Source organism: Megalobrama amblycephala, linkage group LG22, assembly GCF_018812025.1.
Source record: "Megalobrama amblycephala isolate DHTTF-2021 linkage group LG22, ASM1881202v1, whole genome shotgun sequence".
NCBI classification, from domain to species: domain Eukaryota; kingdom Metazoa; phylum Chordata; class Actinopteri; order Cypriniformes; family Xenocyprididae; genus Megalobrama; species Megalobrama amblycephala.
The window spans coordinates 19,854,447-19,871,718 of NC_063065.1; the positions used below are offsets into that span (position 1 = coordinate 19,854,447).

Below are 17,272 nucleotides of genomic sequence, written 5' to 3' on the forward strand. Positions count from 1 at the left end.
TGATCTCACCAGATGCTTTTTGTCTGCAATATGCTGTCTATATTTAAACTGAATATAATAATTCAGTTATCTAATCATCAATTCACTTGGCTTGAATTCCCATGAATGCAGACTGATTTTGCACAGACACATCCACACAAATAGCATCATAGATATTTAGAGCAATGTAAGATGCATTTGTGAACAAAACCATCCTGGGACTGTGAAATTTAAATTGCATTTCTTTCTCATCATTCAAGGTCTAAAAAGAATGTTTAGCTAAACCTGCCTTGAAGAACATTTACCGGCCATAAATATCTATTTTTTCTTTCCTTGAAACAATATTATTTTCTTAAAAATATGTGCAATAATCTTGACATCAAGTTCTCTTATACAAAAAAATAAACAAGAACAAATAAACAGAGAAGGAAATGGCAATCCACAGGCTTTCATTAAACAAATGACAGATTGGATAACGTACAAATTAATGCCAACTGTAAGGAATTTGATGATTCAATTTCTGCTAATGTTTGGGAATTTAATTGTACTCATTTGATAAGTGACGTTTGGAGTTGGCGTCCAGGGGATTGTAGGTTATTAGTTATCCATGTCAGTGTGTCAGAGACAGATCTGTAGAGAGAGAGAGAGAGAGAGAGAGAGAGAGAGAGAGAGAGAGAGTGTGTCTGTGTTGAGAAAAAAATAAATATGGATGACCTACAACAGCAAACAAGTATTAGATTACATTCACGTACCAGATTTTCTTGAAAATGTTTAAATGATTGTTAAAGCTTTAAAGTACAAAAAAAAAAAAAAAAACATGTTAATAATCAGTTACTTTCCCCAGTAAATTCCCAACTCCTCTCTTTTATCTGCCTCATTATAAAATAATAAACAGTTCAGCACTGAAGCAGTTTCCTAAACATAGATAAGTAGAAGTCTGACTCATATTAGTTTAAAAAACGATTAAACAGATCACTCAAAAGTGTTCTCGGAAGTCCCTGAGCAGAACTTTGTGTTCCTTTTGTAGTGAGATAAATAATTAGTCATAAATATAAAACCTCACTGGCTGATATTGAAGAAGGTATATCAGAAACTTGGAGGTGGGCTTTTATGACTTGAGCCAGCAACCTACGAGAACACCCTAGCAATCACCACATACTCACAGAAAAAAAAAAGTGCAACAATAGTACCTTTAGGGGTACTGGGGCAGTAACCTTAAAGGAACATCTTTGTACCTTATTTACCCCTAAATGTGCATAGTAGTACCTTAAGGGTACATATTACTACTTTAAAAATGCACACACAGTGGCTTTTTTATGTAAAAAAAGACCTGGCAAAGTATTTAACAAACCTGTCTGAGATTGACTAAAAAATATGAAAAATAAAACAATCAAACACTTTCTGTGAAAAACTAAAATTTGAATGCTTATTTTACTGAAATTCTACTGATATATCATACTAATTTGGAACACAGTGCACACAGCAGACTTTTTGTGGTTTAATATTCAAAAACAAAAATGTCCATATCGTGATTTAAAGGTGCCCTAGAATTAAAAATTGAATTTATCTTGGCATAGTTAAATAACGAGTTCAGTACATAGAAATGACATACAGTGAGTCTCAAACTCCATTGTTTCCTCCTTCTTATATAAATCTCATTTGTTTAAAAGACCTCCGAAGAACAGGCGAATCTCAACATAACACCGACTGTTACGTAACAGTCGGGGTGTACACCCCCAATATTTGCATATGCCAGCCCATGATTGAGGCATTACGCAAGGGCAGCCAGTATTAACGTCTGGATCTGTGCACAGCTGAATCATCAGACTAGGTAAGCAAGCAAGGAAAACAGCGAAAAATGGCAGATGGACCAATAATAACTGACATGATCCATGATATCATGATATTTTTAGTGATATTTGTAAATTGTCTTTCTAAATGTTTCGTTAGCATGTTGCTAATGTACTGTTAAATGTGGTTAAAGTTACCATCGTTTATTACTGTATTCACGGAGACAAGACTGTCGTTATTTTCGTACATTTTTTAAACACTTGCAGTCTGTATAATGCATAAACACATCTTCATTCTTTATAAATCTCTCCAACACTGTGTAATGTTAGCTTTAGCCACAGAGCACTATCAAACTCGTTCAGAATCAAATGTAAACATCCAAATAAATACCATACTTACGCGATTAGACATGCTGCATGACGAACACTTTGTAAAAGATCCATTTTGAGGGTTATATTAGCAAGCTCCGTGGGCGGGCAGCGTGAGGAATTAAAGGGGCCGCAGCATGAATCGGTGCATAGTTAAAGATGCCCCAAAATAGGCAGTTAAAAAAAATTAATTAAAAAAAATCTCTGTGGTATTTTGAGCTGAAACTTCACAGACACATTCAGGGGACACCTTAGACTTATATTACATCTTGTAAAAAAACGTTCAATGGCACCTTTAAGTGTACAGCCCTACTTTTGATTTATTAATCCAAAATTTGCCAAATTCTGTGACATTCTGCGTTATACAGTAAATTCCATTTTTATGACTGGATTCTGCAATTCCATGCACTGCAAAGAAAACTGGCCAACCAATAATATAAATGTTTTTGGTCACATGCCCAGAGTCCCTAATGTTACATAAAACTAGAACTTGGTGGCAATAACAAACAGACTATTTTGCTAAGCGACAAGTGAATATCAGAGAAATCGGCTCTTTTGTCTCTGCATGATAAACAGTGATAAATGGTGATAAACACCACTGTGAATACAATAATACGAATGGCTGTTTGAAAACATGTAAATACTCTGACTTTTCTTCTCCATGACAAGCAAATGGAAAGTTGCACAGCACTTTGTGTTCGGCATAACGGGTATTTTTGATTTTCCATAAGTGCCACCTACACATTCATTCAGTTCATTTTGTTATGCAATGGTCAAACAGACAAATCGCACTCGAAAAATGAGTATTTACCCCAGTAGAATTTTTTTTCTTTCATTTAAACATTACAAAACAAGTGTTACAAGTAAAGTTAATGCACATTTTTAAAAAAAAATTAAAAACAAAGTTCTGTCATAAAACTCTAGATGGCGCAGGCTGATAGGTGACTCAATCAGCTTGCAATCACATCATTCTCTATAGGGCACAGCAGCGTGCTTTCAGAGACCCTCCACCTTCCCAGCTCCACCTGTATAGATGAGGTAATTCATGTATGCTATACTGTACAGCAGCAGCATGTCTTACTTGCTCACAGCAGCATGTTGTGCATGTATTGGCAGTAGCAAGTCCCGTACATGCTCTGCAGCAGCAGCAATAACCAACAGCAGCAGCATGGAGATATATTCCACCAAGACCAAACATATCAACATTAGCCCCTTTCACACACAGTCTTTACTGGTAAATTACCAGCAAGAGATCATGTGTAAACAGGATCTTTTCAGAAATGCAGCTAAATCGGTTCTGGCAATTTAACAGTAAGGGAAGTTGTAACATAACCAGTAAATTACCGATGCAGAATGAAGCACATACAAAGTCAGAACGCGCTGATGTAAGAAGTCTGCTTTGGGCCAATCATAAAGTTGTTATGGAAACGACATGATTACTCCACACTGTTTACAGTATGCTCTGCTGCTTTTTAATAGTTTTTCTATGTAAATATGCGCTAGATGGACATCTTTGACCATTGCGCCTCATCTCAGCTTTTTCAATGTGTCACACTCAAGCCTTCTTTTTCATTTATCAGTGCTGCGGCTCTACCGTTGGAAATTATTATGCCTGCCTCTATTATGTGTTTTTAAGAGCAAAAACTTTGTTTCATCATCCCCTTATGCCCGTCACTCAGACGTCAAAAAATGTTGTCAAATTGAACAGACAGTGAAACTAAAGCGCTTTTTCTCATGCAGGCGAAAGACAATGGTGCAGCATTTAAAGATCATTTCCGATGAATAACATCACAAATTTACCAGTATTTTGGTGCTGATGTGTGAATGGTCTCTTACCGGTAAAAAAAAACAGAACACGGTTGCTTGTTTGAACAGCATATTTACCAGTAAAGTCATTCTGAAAATTTTACGGTAATTTACCAGGATTGTTGTTTGTGTTAAAGGGGCTATTGCCATATCCATTACAATGCTAAACACTCCTGAGAGTTGTCATGACAGAACTGGCTTTAACTTGATATGGCATAATGGTAGAAAGATGCATCTCAACAGTCAAAGAAGTCAATCTTGTGCATGTTTACATAGATGAGCAATCACAAAACAGCACAAGACTGCATTCTGTGTAAACAGCCTTTTACTCTCTGAGTCACAACTGTGTTGTAGTCCAGAATGGCTTAAGGATAAACTCAATTTCATCATGTATTTGCGGTCGAGGGGTCTGTTGACTGGCTGGTGTGTGCAGAGGGCAGAGGCACTGACCTGCTGGGCTGTGTGGAGTGCAGGGTGGTCAACGGCTGCTCTGAAAAACACACTGTGATATAGCCTTTACACATGGACCTCCTGGCATTTCTGGAGCTGCAGCCAACACACGCACACACTACAATGCACGTCTGCTAGTTAAAACACAGAAATATACAGCGTAAACATCAGTGTGTGTAAATACAAACAAATAAGAATATGCACACATACACACATAAAGCTGCAACACTTCATCCAGCGACACATACAAAGTGTGAACATGCATGTGCGCACACACACACTAAAGCCATCTGTCAGACACAAGTCCCCCCTGTGTTCTGGCTGTCGTAGATATAATACAGTCTGCTGATTGGCTAAATCTGTTACCACCTTATTATAAGACACAGAGACCTGTGATGAAACGCACACACATGCACAATAAATAACTTCCTTTTTTTGCAGGAAGTGGTGACAACGAAACACCTGAGGAGAAGAGAGATGACATTCAGGGAGAAGGACATGACAGACATTCACATTAAACTTTCAAACCTCTATAAATCTGTTTTTCACCTGAGTGCCATTTCAATCTCTCTCTATTTCTCTGCATCGTCTCCTTCCATCTGTTTCACGCGCTTCTAATCATTCATCTTCATCCAGCTTCCCAATCATTTTCTAGTTTGTGTCGTTTCCTCTGGAGTGTTGTTCAATAAGGCTCTGAAATTTGACCTCTTACATCACGTTGGCACACAGGCACTCATAGAATCAGACTGATAGGCCCCTAATGCCCTGTTTTTGAATTAACACATTATTGCTTTGTAGTAATAGTGCCAGAGATAGAGAGAGAGAGAGGAGAACAGTCAAGAGTCAGACTAGGACAGTCAGAGTAGAGTGAAACAAAATCCTACGCAATGACGTCAGCATACTTGAATACTGAATTGTTATTGTTCTTATTTTGTACATTACCATTCAGAAGTTTGGAGTTGGTAAGATTATTTAATGTTTTTGAAAGAAGCAGTAAACAGAAAAAAATTGAAATATTATTGCAATTTAAAATAGGCAGCGGCTATTTGCAATAGATGCTATTTACACCAAGTGAAAATAGCATATTTTCTTAGTGACAGATGCTATTTACATTAAAGGTGCCATCGAATGAAAAATTGAATTTACCTTGGCATAGATGAATAACAAGAGTTCAGTACATGGAAATGACATACAGTGAGTATATTATGTTACGTAACAGTCGGGATCATTAATATGTACGCCCCCAATATTTGTATTACATATGCCAGCCCATATTCAAGGCACTAGACAAGGGCAAAACGTCTGGATGTGCACAGCTGAATCATCAGACTAGGTAAGCAAGCAAGGATAATAGCGAAAAATGGCAGATGGAGCAATAATAACTGACATGATCCATGATAACATGATATTTTTAGTGATATTTGTAAATTGTCTTTCTAAATGTTTCATTAGCATGTTGCTAATGTACTGTTAAATGTGGTTAAAGTTACCATCGTTTATTACTGTATTCACGGAGACAAGACTGTCGTTATTTTCATTTTTTAAACACTTGCAGTCTGTATAATTCATAAACACATCTTCATTCTTTATAAATCTCTCCAACAGTGTGTAATGTTAGCTTTAGCCACAGAGCACGATCAAACTCATTCAGAATCAAATGTAAACATCCAAATAAATACTATACTCACAGGAATCGATGTATGCATGACGAACACTTTGTAAAGATCCATTGTGAGGGTTATATTAGCTGTGTGAACTTTGTGTTTGCTGTTTAAGGCAGTCGAGAGCTTGCGGGGGCGATTTAAAGGTTTAAAGGGGCCACACGCTTAATCGGTGCATATGTAATTATGGCTCAAAATAGGCAGTTAAAAAAATTAATAAAAAAAAAATATATGGGGTATTTTGAGCTGAAACTTCACAGATACGTTCAGGGGACACCTTAGACTCATATTACATCTTTTGAAAAGGGGTTCTAGGGCACCTTTAAGTGAAAATAGCAATATATTCTATTTACACTAAGTGACAAAAGCAGCATTTTCTTAGCAATATGCTATTTACACTAAGTGAAAATAGTGATAGATTCTATTTACACCATGTAAAAGTTTCAATTATTTGCAATAAGAGTAAATGGTAGATGCTATCTATACTTTATATTGGTAGATATTTGCACCTCAGTATGTTTGTACATTAACAGGATGCAATAATATCTGAGAGAGTAAATTATTATATTTATTAAAATTATTATAATGGATGCTGCCTTATTGGGAGAATAAAAACCCTCCCTACACTTTCCCCTAACCATACCCAATAAACACTTAAAATATTATTAAACACTCGTTCACAGTTTATTTCCACTTTTAGAACATTATTTTCATTTTTATTGAAAATAGATGCGAGCTCGGCAACAGGTGGATTCGAACCCGCGCTGATCGCGTTAAAAGCCAAGTCTGCGAGCCTTACTCACTACTGTTATGCCACTTAAGACATTGATTGCTGAAGATGCCATTTGCACTTAGTGTAAATAGACACTCCATTTAAAATAACTGTTGTCTATTAATACATTTTAAAACGTAATTAATTTCTGTGATGGCAGAGCTGAATTTTCAGCATCATTACTCAGTATGAGCCTTCAGAAATCATTCTAATATGCTGATTTGGTGCTCAGAGAAACATTTCTCATTATTAATATTTTTGTGGAAACTGTGATACTTTTTTACATGATTGTTTGATGAATATAAAGTTCAAAAGAACAGCATTTATTTGAAATAGAAATCGACTGTAACATTATTAATGTCTTCTCATTTTGGATCAATTCAGAGTATCGTTGCTGGGAAAACAAAACATTCTGACCCCAAACGTTTGAACAGAATACTATTTTTATTTGCATAATGTATTGTGATTTAATTTACACATAACCTAAGTCTAAAACCCAAGCTTATACCTAAATCTTTAACATTGTTCTTTGGCTGCCTTGCAAACTCTTGTATTTCCTTCAGGAAAAGCAGATCTTGTTTTGGGGTGTAACTAAGCGTGTGTGGCCAGATTGTTTTTGAAGACTTCGGCTTTTATTTTTCTCCCACACAAGTTGGAAATAGGCTGCCAAATTAAACAGATTTAAGTCATTTGGTGTTTGGCACCACAAGAAGTTGTGTTTACACATTCCCTTGCCATATGTTAACACTCATCTTTGAGGGTGAAACATTTGTTAGCCAAAAAATAAAACAGAAAATAAACCCCACTGGTGTGAGAGTTTGTGTGTGTGTGTGTAAGAGAGAGAGAGAGTGACAGAGCTACTGCCAAATTGACAGCACTGTAGGTAATCCTCAGCAAACAGGAAGTAAGTAAATGTCAGCACAATTACACACACCTACACATTCACAAAATCAACACCCAATGGGGTATTCAAAGTGGGTTCCGGGGAACACCAGGGGTCCACCAACTGGAAAAAAAGTGAAAATAAAAAGAAAAACAATTCTAAAGACTGGATATAATAAGTTAAATTTAGATTTTTTTTTTTTTTAAATTCTACTAATAACCAACATTTTTAAATGTAAAAAAAAAAACAAATTTGCATGTTTTTTAAGAAAATATAGACTATTATAAAAGTATTTATAAATTCAAGATATTTCTAGATGTTCATCACTCCTTTAGAACATACAGTTTGTATTTGTGTATCTTTATATTTAAAAATATATAAATTTAAATTGGAATGGATTTTTTTTTTTAAATAATATAATATAATATAATATAATAGCCTACAGTGGCAAGAAAAAGTATGTGAACCACTTGCAGAATCTGAATAATTTTAACAAAACAAGAGAGATCATACAAAATGCATGTCATTTTTTATTTAGTACTGTCCTGAGTAAGATATTTTACATAAAAGATGTTTACATTTAGTTCACAAGACAAAACAAATGGCTGAATTTATTAAAATAACCCCATTCATAAGTATGTGAACCCTTGATTCTTAATACTGTGTGTGGTTATGATGATCCATGACTGTTTTTATATTTTGTGATGGTTGTTCTGATCAGTTAAACTGAGCTCTGTTCTTCAGAAAAATCCTCAAGGTCCTGCAGATTCTTCAGTTTTCCAGCATTTTCTGCATATTTGAACCCTTTCCAGCAGTGACTGAAAACTTTTGAACAGGATGAAGATGTCACAATTTTTCTTATTTTCTTTAAATATTGTTGTTTTTCATTTAGTACTTGCCCTTCGGAAGCAACAGAAGATATTTGCATGTTTCCCGGAAAAAAATGAAGTACAAACAGTTTTCACCCCCCGACTCTTAATGCATCGTGTTTCCCTCTGGAGCATCAGTGAATGTCTGAACCTTTTTTAATAGTTGTGTTTGAGTCCCTCAGTTGTCCTCCATGTGAAAAGACGGATCTCAAAATCATTCAGTCACTGCTGGAAAGGATTCAAATATGCAAAAATGCTTGAAAACTGATGAATCTGCAGGACCTGGAGGATTTTTCTGAAGAACAGAGCTCAGTTTAACTGCTCAGAACAAACAAGAGACTCATGAACAACCATCACACAACAAACAAACAGTCGTAGATCATCAGGTAACCACACACAGTATTAAGAATCAATGGTTCACATACTTATGAATGGGGTTATTTTAATAAATTACGTCTTTCCGCGTTTGAAACAACATTCCTTCTCATGTTCATTCATGTTTATTTGATGCTATAAATTAACTAGTAGGAAGAGATGATCGGTTCACGAGCTGTTTGAGCTGAGGCGCTACAGCAATCTGTCACGACACATTAAAGAGCCACAAAATGGTTTTTATTGTTCGAATTTATTAAAAAAAAATTACACCATTTGAAAGCTGGGACTTTGTTTAATATCATAAGTAACCTGCTCTGTCTTGTCTGTCGAAGTGTTGTCAGTATCCTCTTTGCTCTGCGATGTATTTTTCACTGTGTGTGGCGTGACAGCGCCATGGCTTGTCAGAGACAAAGCAACAGTAACTAAGGGGGGCGGGTCTTTGCGAAGGTATTTTAATGTGGCATGGAATAGAAGAATATCTATGGCTTTTCGGTCGCTGCATTCTTTTCCTTCTGACTTATTTTTTTTTCTTTTCCCCCGCTGTAACTGTATGAAAAAGGACAACATAGTAACTGCGCATTTGTGGTCTGCTCTTCCAATTTAATTTACGATATATTCCATGAAGAATTCACTGGAATGCATTGACAATCTCTTGTTTTTCTCCTCAAATCTCTTTCCAGGTTTGTTTTTACACGGATGCTTTTAAATATAATTGTCTGCCCTTTTCACTTCTTATTCCTGTTAGCAATGTTTACTGAATTTTTTCTAAAGCATGTAAACACAATATTTATTGTCTGTCAAAATGACGGAAATCAGTTTATCACTCAATGTTCCAGTTAATGAACATTTTTGATTAAGGCAATATGTTACATAATACAGACATATATTTCCACATTGATATTTAACAGGTCTGTAATATTGCAGTGGAAATACCCTAGTAAAAAAAAAAGCCTATACCAAAATCTATTTAAAATACATTTTATTCAGTATTCTTTAAATCCATTCACATATTTATTGACATAGGCCTAAGACTTACTGATATAAAATCAAAGTTTTTAATGTTGTGTATATGTCCATGTGGTGTTTTAAATATGCTTTAAGACAAACCATGTGCAAATTCATAAGTCAACACCACTGCACACCAGTATTTTCTATTTAAAACTGCAGTGAAAAAAGACCCGCTGGTGTTTCTGACATCACAAACTACCTTGTTGTAACCAATCACGTCAATGTACCGGTGGCATATCATTAACCATGACCGCTCAGAAGCAGGAGAGTCTCAAGAGAATATCCCAGTATATTTTTCTGTTGATATAAAAAATCATGTAGATTTGGCAATATATCGGGTGTATGATGTATATAACGATGTTATGATGAACTATATGCCTTTCTCCACTGACGTTAAGGTGTTCAGAGCATTTGTAAGGATACTGATTGTTAGAAGGCAGCTGTCTGACTCGCGAACGGGAGCATGGTTTGTACATTAGCAACACATTATTAGCTGTTTGGTAATGTAGTTAAGTAAAAGGCTAATCATATTAATTACCATTATGTGTCTGGCATTGTAAAAAGCGATACCATTGTGCAGCGTTTACCTCAGTAAGTACACCGAGTGGATCTCTTGAGCTTGTGCGAGTGAGTGGAGGCGGAGCTAGTTATCATATTCATAGATCCACATGTAATAAATGAGCAAGGGTGTAGAGTTACATTCAAGCTATTTTAAGGCATACAGAATTTTTTTGCACAGGAAAAAAAAAGTTAAATGTGTCATTTTGGTGATCAAAGATGAGTTTTAAAGGATACAATTATCGACTACAGGGGGACTTTAAGTACCCAAATTTAGCAGACTTTAAGTATACCAAAAGTACCATTGCAAGGTATTTTTATTTAGCACATAAATATGTAATTGTATTTGTAGTCTACTTAGCACAAAATAAATGTATTTTAAATACATTTTAGTATATTTTTTTCACTAGGGTAATCAGGGTCTTTTTGTAGTAATTTGTTAATGCTTTTACGCTTAAATGTCCTTTTTAATGTTTGATGGTTGAAGGGGGAGTAGAATAATGTCATCTCATTGTACCCAGTTTTTTGAAAATGCTTATTATTGCATTCATAGAGGGAACCTTTCACTGATTGTTTACAGTTAAACAGAAGTTAAATCACTATGGGCCAGTTGTTCAAAAAGTTTAATCGGGATAAGAATGATCTGGATTTGGAAATCCCATGTTTTGCTATCCAGGATCAGGTAATCCATCTTACTTTTGTGCTGGTTTTTCAGAGAAAATTGGATTGGATCACCATGATCCAGATACACACTTTTCCAGATTACCAAATCTGGATTACTAGTGCTCTACGGAGCCCCTAAAGGGACATGATGATAGAGAGAATATGGGTTTTGAATTAAATATAATATTTTTGTTGGATATTTACAGCTGTTTTTGGATTGTTTTATGGTACCAAAATCTGTTTTACTTTACAGTAGGTTACCGAAAGGCTAAATATGTTGGTTAATGTCTACTTCTAATTTATTTAACAGTTAAACTAATCAAGAGCAAAATAAAAAAAATGTGTATGTATATTACATGATATAAATGTTGTATTTTTTGACCAGTTTTAAAGTTTTACTACATTTTCCTCTTGGAATTCACCTTGAAATCCTACCCCCTGTTGGGATCAGGTTAATCCTGTTTTTTCGGATCAAAGTTATCCAAAAGTTTTGAACAACACAAACTGAAGGTTTGATCCAGATTAAAACTAGGATTGGATTCCGTGATCTAATCTGATTTCAGAATCCCTTTTTCCTTTTGAACAACCCATTTTCAAGATTTGATCCAATCCAATGGCCAAAATCCGATCAGATTACTTTTGAACAACTGGCACTATAATCCACACAAAGCGTCAGGGGACATAGGAGAAATGTGGATAATCAAATGTCAGCTGTTAAGTGACTGAATGCCAGTGGGCAGGGCCTATGGTGCTGTGATGTATAACTATTCGTCAATATCTTGCTATGGAGGCTGTCATATGCAGATATATTTGCCTGTGTGATGTCACAAATCCCACAATATCAAAATGAGCCATTTTTGGAGCTTGATTAAATAAATAAAAAATTATGTATTATACAGTGGCAAGAATAATGTGAATAATTTTAATAAAATAAGAGAGATCATACAAAATGCATGTTATTTTTTATTTAGTACTGTCCTGAGTAAGATATTTGACATAAAAGATGTTTGCATTTAGTTCAAGTCCACCAAGGTTAATCTTATAACTCCTGACTGCTTTGTCGGACAAAATGGCGGATTCGGCGTTCTGATTGGTTAGATCGCTTGTCAATCAAACTCCCAGCGAAGGTCTAGAAGTCTGAACATGAGGAGGAAATTTTACAGCTCATTCAGTCAAATCTGATGCTGAGGTCCTTCGGAGGATTATATGTTTCTTCTGAGCCTTTTGTTTTGTAAACGAGGCACAGTGTAGTAATGGAGAATTCACAACAAAACTTTTGTTGAAAGATGAAGCAGTCAGCTGTACTGGATCTGACAGCAGCTCCATCGCAAACGTAAGTAAATTATTTCATAATTCTTTGTCTGAAAATGACTGTTTTAAATTGATAATGTTTTCAAAACACTTAATCATGTGCAGAGGCGGCCTTTGCAATTCGGAGGCCCGTTTAAATCAAACAGTTAGAAAAATGTAATGACACCAAAACTGCCAGTAGGTGGCGGCAAATCTATTGGTCTTAACGAGTGAGTCATTCAATCATTCGGAGAAACACCACCTTCGAAATGCCAACTCATTCAGTTGCTTGGAGATGCATAATGGCTAGGGGTGTAACGATACGCTCAGGTCACGATACGATACGTATCTCGATACGGAGTTCACGATACAATACGTATCACGATATTTTGAACAAAATGAAACTGAAATTCAAACAAGATTTATTAAAAAAACATGAACAAATTTCAATAATTTTCCTTGTTGTACATACAAGATCACATTTCAATAAAATAAATAAATATAAAATTTTAATAAAAACCTTCTGTATTCAAATTAACAGTTGAATAGGGCTGTCTGTCACTGAAAAAAAAATGTTAAATTTAACATGAACTTAGAATGGCTCTACTGTGGATTTGTTGTGAAATAGAGCAAAAACAGAGAAGGCTCTAAGTCTAAAATGTAAGTTACATAACTCCTTATTAATTGAACTGTTGTATAAAAACAAAAGTCAATCAGATACTCGGAAAAACAACACTCTATATCCATATTAAAAACAAAAACTCACAGGGACATTGGTTACACTTTTTTAAGGTGACATCGTTACATTGTACTTCCCGGGATAGTGACATCACTAACCCTAAAATTTACATAAATCCTGCCCCCGGGAACACGCAACAAAGGGGCGAAGCCATGTTAATGCAATGTAGTATGTAACATAAATGCAATAGCATGTCATAAAAGCAAGATGACAACATAAGTTATAACCGTATTTAAACTAAACTATACCTGTTCTATCTTCATGCAGCATATATTCTCTGGATATATAGGATCTTACAAAAGTTCCCACATGAGAGATTTATAGATTATCATGACAGAATATGCTAATCAATGACTTTAAGATAGTTAACTCCACATCAGCTACATAAATTCATCAACTAACCATTCAGAAACGTCCTGTTGCATTCTACATGTCACTTCTTCTTGAGTCTCTCCATCATTGTCCCACTCGGGTTTGATGTTGATCATAAAAGGCTGAACAGTTTCAGTGAGTCTGAGGTAATCTGCGCTGCTAACAGAAGCTCTTGAAACTCCGCCCTCTTCTTGGGAGCAGCAGCTCATTTGCATTTAAAGAGACACACACAAAAACTGAGCATTTTTGCTCACCCTCAAAAAGTTTCAAATTTAACATGCTATAAAAATTATATATGTATATGGGGTATTTTGAGCTAAAACTTCACATGAACACTCTGGGGACATCAGAGACTTATTTTACATCTTGTAAAAGTGTCATTATATGACCCCTTTAAAATAATAGTATTGCCATTGTACTTTTATAAGCGCTGTTTTAATAGCTAAGTTATAGAAGCAGATTGCAATTATTTTAAAGGTGCCCTAGAATTAAATATTGAATTTATATTGGCATAGTTGAATAACAAGAGTTCAGTACATGGAAAAGACATACACTGAGTTTCAAACTCCATTGTTTCCTCCTTCTTATATAAATCTCATTTGTTTAAAAGACCTCCGAAGAACAGGTGAATCTCAACATAACACCGACTGTTACGTAACAGTCGGGATCATTAATATGTACGCCCCCAATATTTGCATATGCCAGCCCATGATCAAGCCATTAGACAAGGGCAGAACGTCTGGATGTGCACAGCTGAATCATCAGACTAGGTAAGCAAGCAAGAACAATAGCGAAAAATGGCAGATGGAGCAATAATAACTGACATGATCCATGATAACATATTTTTAGTGATATTTGTGAATTGTCTTTCTAAATGTTTCGTTAGCATGTTGCTAATGTACTGTTAAATGTGGTTAAAGTTACCATCGTTTATTACTGTATCAGTGCCGGCCCTAGCCTCTTTGGCGCCCTAGGCAAGATTTTTTTTGGCGCCCCCTTATATTGCGATTTATCTAAAGGGGCGAATCTAGAAAATTATTTATAGGGTGGCAAAGGGGTGGCATGAGGTCTATGAGGGGTGGCTACACCAAAGCAAGCACCCATGCATAGTTTTTGGAGATTTATAGCCTTACATACACAATTGTGTTCACAAACATTGCATTACCAGAAAGTATCTATATACTGTTTAAAATTAATAAATAACAAATTTCATTTTCATTTTTTAAACAAGACTTGAAGTTGGGTTTATGACAAGCCAACATAAATTTGTCCTTCAAACTTTTCAGTCTCTATTGTTTTTCTTGATTGCTAATGCACAATTCATGAAACAATTCAACATTTTCTCACAACTAAACACAATATCAAAACTATACACCAACTTGCACAAACCTCAAACGTCCAGGTCAAAATAAAATGTTCTAGTCAAAAACTTCTTCTTGTCTGACAAAATCAAACTTTGGTATCAGATGACACACAAAACATAACAAATACACAGACTACTGCACTGCCCAGTGAACACTAGTGAGATCAATTCATATAACACGGTAACAAAAATACCTCTTTCATTTTACTATTATAAATTGATCTTGCAGTAGATGAAAAGCATGAGATAAATAAGTATGAACTTGGTATGCACCACAATGCAGTATACTGTCAATTGCAGTAAAAGTAAATTCAGCATCCTCTGCACATTTGGTTAAATTTCATTACAGTACAGTACTATAGCAGTGTACTGGTCTTCTGACACAAGACTATATCCCTAGGCAATCATTTCTCAACGCTGCAACAAATACAGTATACATATAACAAATGGCTACAAAGAAAGTTGACGATCACAACATTGAGGGTGTACAACGTGAAATTTCCCTCATCTAAAGTAGCCTACTGGTACTGTGTAAGTTTAAAACCCCTGTAAATTATTCATTCAGCTCTCTCAGATTTTTACTGGTGTGTCATCAGTTTTGCTATCTAATGCTGTCATTGTTAAACGTTTTGAGAAATGTGTCTTTGTTTTGATAACTGAAGGAATGGTTTGAGAAACTGGGCCAACTGAATCACATATGTGTTAGCAATCGAGAAAAGCTAAAATACGTTTAGATTCTTACCCCAACTCTGCTATTAGTTTCTGTGATCGGGATCTCCGTATTGATTTCATGTTATTGGTTCGTCGGATGGCAAAAATACCTTTATCCATGATGAAAGTGGAGCGGGCGGTCGCTGAATCAGCTCGCCAAAAAATTACGAAAATCTCAGACATATTCGGATGGGACTACGCTTCTCACAGGACTTCTGAGTTAGCCGGGAAGCAGTAATTTTCCGATTCACGTACAAATATGGGAAAAAATCGTAAGTGAACTTGGCTGCGCTGTGTTTTTGACTCTCAAAGAACCGGTTCATAAGAGTCATTTGTTAATGAAGCACACTGGGCGCGCTGCGTGCAACCATCATGCACTTGCCATTACTTTGCGTTACGCAATTTTTTTAGTCATCTCATCATATTGAAGCGCCGCTCCTGAAAAGCAGTACTTGAAACACTGCTTATATATTTTATTCTGTGATAATTTTGGGGTGGCAAAACTTTTTCTTAGGGTGGCAGATGCCACCCCGTGCCACCCCGGTAGATCCGCCCCTGTCCACGCATCCGGCCTCTTTGGCGCCCCCTAGCGAGATTGCGCCCATAGCATTTGCCTATACTGCCTATATAACGGGCCGGCTCTGTACTGTATTCACAGAGACAAGAGAGCCGTCGCTATTTTCATTTTTAAACACTTGCAGTCTGTATAATTCATAAACACAACTTCATTCTTTATAAATCTCTCCAACAGTGTGTAATGTTAGCTTTAGCCACGCAGCATAGCCTCAAACTCATTCAGAATCAAATGTAATACATCCAAATAAATACTATACTCACATGATCCGATGTATGCAAGCAGCATGCATGACGAACATCTTGTAAAGATCCATTTTGAGGGTTATATTAGCTGTGTAAACTGTGTTTATGCTGTTCAAGGCAAGCGCAAGCTCCGGGGGAGGGGGAGCATGAGAATTAAAGGGGCCACAACCTATATATCGGTGCATAGTTAATGATGCCCCAAAATAGGCAGTTAAAAAAATGAATTAAAAAAAAAATATCTATGGGGTATTTTGAGCTGAAACTTCACAGACACATTCAGGGGACACCTTAGACTTATATTACATCCAGGGGCGTAAATTTCATCTGACAGTAGGGGGGGACAATAAACATAAAATTTCTTAAGAGCAATTTTTGAAGGGGACACAAATAACACGGCCAAAATTTTACTTATAAAGAATATATGTAATGTTACACAGAAGAAAACCTACTATTATTAGTGTAGCATGGAGACTGCCATTATGCTCATTGTTTCTCTTTGGTTCAATGAAAAAAACTGACTAAATTGGCCAAAATATTCTTCAAAATCTTATATATATATATATATATATATATATTTTTTTTTTTTTTTTTTTTTTTTTTTTTTTGAAGTTGTTTACAACCAAGTCACCAAAATACGATGAATACCAAAGTCCCTTTTAGTCTTTGTGAATACACACTGAGCATAACCGAACACACAACAGTAAATCTATTAGCCTTCTTACAGTTCACATATTCTTATCACAATGTTAATTGTTGTTGGTGTGGGTGACTTATCTTATAATATCCAACAATCTA

General features: G+C 35.7%; 1 protein-coding gene across 4 annotated transcripts in view; it reads right to left on the reverse strand.

Moving 5' to 3' along the window:
- The window catches only part of dlgap1b (discs, large (Drosophila) homolog-associated protein 1b), a 174,618-nt gene that overhangs the window by 135,619 nt on the left and 21,727 nt on the right, over window positions 1-17,272 (reverse strand). Inside the window, exon 1 of one of the 4 annotated variants that reach the window (XM_048174521.1) lies at window positions 4,395-4,536. The exons of the other annotated variants lie outside the window; for them this stretch is intronic. The gene's annotated coding sequence lies outside the window, so the exon portion shown is untranslated. Of the gene's footprint in view, window positions 1-4,394; window positions 4,537-17,272 lie in introns of those variants that run through there. 4 annotated transcript variants of the gene reach the window in all.